Source organism: Callorhinus ursinus, unplaced genomic scaffold (assembly GCF_003265705.2).
Source record: "Callorhinus ursinus isolate GAN/ISIS: 27379988/994484 unplaced genomic scaffold, GSC_fseal_2.0 scaffold8, whole genome shotgun sequence".
In the NCBI taxonomy this organism is placed as follows: domain Eukaryota; kingdom Metazoa; phylum Chordata; class Mammalia; order Carnivora; family Otariidae; genus Callorhinus; species Callorhinus ursinus.
This window is the reverse complement of record NW_027397070.1, coordinates 16,600,956-16,604,269: the sequence shown is the minus strand read 5'-3', so window position 1 is coordinate 16,604,269 and position 3,314 is coordinate 16,600,956. Positions and strand designations below refer to the sequence as shown.

The following is a 3,314-nucleotide window of genomic DNA, read 5'->3' as shown; positions in this document are numbered from 1 at the left end:
ATTATGGGAATGCATTATTTATTCTCTAGCCTTCAATTGCTCCTTTTTGATAGACATACCATACTTTGTGGCATTTACATTGGACTTTGAGGTGTAGACAGGAATATGAAATACATTAAAATTAATGAAATACAAATTAAAGAAATATAAGTCTACCTTGAACATAATTTACAATTTCTTTTGCGCTTAGTTCATTCGGGCTGTAGAATACCACAGACTGGTTAGCTTATAAAAAACAGAAATTTGAGAGCAACATGCCTACATTTTATTGTGACCACTACAACACATATCTTACCCAGGACTGTCCGTCTGTGAAAAATAAACACTGCAGTGGTGGGAAACACAAGGAGAATGTGAAAGACTACTCTCAGAAATGTATGGAAGAACAGGCTCAGAGCCTGATTGACAAAACAACTGCTGTATTTCAATAAGGAAAGATACCTCCTACTCCTGCATAGGCAAGGATCCCACTTAACCCCCAGTCTCCTGGGTCTGCCTTGCCCTGGTATGATGCCAGCACTTCTATATGGGGGGCCCTCCCATGATGCCAATGATGGGCCCTCCTCTTCCTGGGATGATGCCAGTGGGACCTGCTCCTGGAATGAGTCTGCTTATGGGAGGCCACATGCCAGGAATGCCGGGGTCCCCAATGATGAGATCTCTTGCCCACACGGTACCCACGCAGCAAGGAATGACTCAGGATTGGACAGATGAGGAGAGGGGGGAGCCTCTTTCATGTCCATTTTATATTACTTGTTCTGCTTCCCCAGGAGATAATGGTGGTGTGACTCTAGGTGTTTTTTAACAGCAGGACAAGGAAGACTTGTTCCTCCTTCCTATCAAAGAGAGAATAGTTTTGGCAGGGGAGTAGTGAGATTAAAAAAAAAATCAATTTTCATTTGTCTTGTGAAATGTGGAAATAAAATTGTCAACTGTTTTAGTTAAAAAAAAAAAAACACAGAAATTTATTTCTCACAGTTCTGGAGGCTGGCACAGGCTGAAATCAAGGTGCCGGCATGGTCAGGTGAGGGCCTTCTTCCAGTCGGAGATTTGTCATTGTATTTTAGGCAAAAGTGACAAGCTAGCCCTCTGGGACTTCTTTTATGGCCCCACACTCCTAATACCATTACATTGGGTATTAGATTTTCAACACAATAACATGGGGGAGGAGGGATACATACGTTCAAACCATAGCACATTGTAATATATATTTTTACTTATATCGATTCATATGTAAAAGGCACTGCCATTTTCTCATGTCAAATAAACTTGAATATACTGAACCATACTATGTGCAGGAAGCCAGCAAGGCTGATAAAACATCTAATGTGCTAATTAGCTGGCAGAACTTCTCCTCTAATGGCACATCTTTCCCCATTCAAAATAACCATGACAAGATAGGAGCAAATCACATCTGTCAACTGTTAAGATTCTCATAATGTTCCGGCTAAAAATGCCTTTGCAAGTATTATTATATTCCCTGGGCAGTTTAAAAAAGCATAGTCATGATATTTTCCTATCTAGTAGCTTTAAATTGTTTCATAAGTGACCATTACAGTTAAGTGAAAAAAATGCATTAGCCGATCTGTACAATACTGCATGGCTGCTTTAGTTCATCAAATAGGAAGCTGGTTTAAAAGCAATATATTCTTTCATTCTTTCCTAGATGGGGTACACCCAATATTCTTAGAAAGTTGGCTAAACTGACCTTGACGCTTTCCATAAGTTGTAAAGTTCTTCATTCTAACCTTTTGGAAATTGTATAAGCTAACATAACTTCTAATATCACATAATTTCTATCGCAATTTCTGGATGTAAACATTTATATAGCATTTTTTAAAAATTCAACTATATAAAAATATTAGTAAAATTTTATGGTAAGATTTTCATGGAAGGCAATGACAACTTGCCCTTTCCTACTTATACATCCTGGATCGTTCCCTAGACAGCATGGAGGTAGGGGTAAAAAATAAAGTATGGGAAGAATGAGACCTGAATTTTAACCCCCACTCAACCATTGGCCTACCTAAAGAATTAGCCTAGTGGATTGTGGACTGCAATGATAAGAGCAATCTTTACATATTTGACACGCTGTCTTATGCTTAAAAGACTTAAAAGACTTAAAGTATGTGCCTCCAAATGTTTTTTGATTCAAGATGAGAATACTTTCTAGGTATCAAGCCTGAAGGTATCCTAGCCTCTAAGAGGTAATCACATCTTCAGCATTACCAGGATATCACACCAGGGTTCTTGTGACTCAGATATCTCTATGTTCCATTCTAAATAGGAGAGTCAGTGATTCCATAATGTTCTCTCTGAGCCTTAATTTCCTCATCTCAGAAAGAAGAAGCCATCATAGTTAAAGAGTAAAGCAGTCAAATTTAAAATCGAGATAAGGGGATGAAGAGACAAAAAAATATGAGCCTTGTCATATAAGCTCCACTAGGTAGCTCTACTATAAAAACTTAATCTTGAAGTTGAACTATTGCTAACTTAGTTTCCTCATGCTGATTGCACAAGTGCCTGGCTCATCTCCGCAGCACTGTTAAATTAGAGGAAAAAAACACAGCAATTTGTTACTTTTAGCTGAGTAGCTCAATATTGTTGTTGCATGTCCAGAATTTGTTACATTTTTTGTCACCGCATTTTTTGCTGTTTTATGATTCCACATAAAAATGATACACAATGAAATAAGAAATAGAAGTATTTTCAAACTTCCTATTTAATCTGAATTGGTTTTCTTATGCATTATGATTAAACAATGCATTTCTTTATAATTGATATTAGATATTCCAAATGTGGAATAATTTTATTATGGGTTATATGTTTAAATAGGATATATATAGTTAATATTGACAGTATTTTAAACATAAAGCAGCATCTCAATATACACCATAAATCTCATGATTTCTTATAAAACTTTTTAGCATATTTTTCTATATAAAATATACAGCCTTTTAAAGTTGGATAGATTATTATTTGTATGAAGACTATTATCATAGATTAGTAAAAGTTTATTCCTTTTGGTTCCATATCCTTTGACCTGTCCCACCTTGGCACTTTAGGTGATATTAATCAATAAAGTCCAGAAACACAACAGATTTTACTTTTTCCCAGCCCTTTTCTTCTGTAGGTACCCATATTTTTAAAACATTGTTTTTATCCATAAACTCAAACAAAATATTGTATCCTTTAAAATTAGATTCTTGGCAGTAAACTTAACTATACATTAAAATCACCTTAATGCTCAATCTGTTTCTCTTCCATAATCCCAAGCATCTGCCTTTCACGCAGGGGGACAACTCGTGCTGTTC

The 3,314-nt window shown here is 36.2% G+C and overlaps 1 pseudogene; it reads left to right on the top strand.

Moving 5' to 3' along the window:
• Positions 1–254: 254 nt before the first annotated feature.
• LOC112821916 (U1 small nuclear ribonucleoprotein C-like) lies at positions 255–805 on the top strand (annotated as a pseudogene).
• Positions 806–3,314: the final 2,509 nt, after the last annotated feature.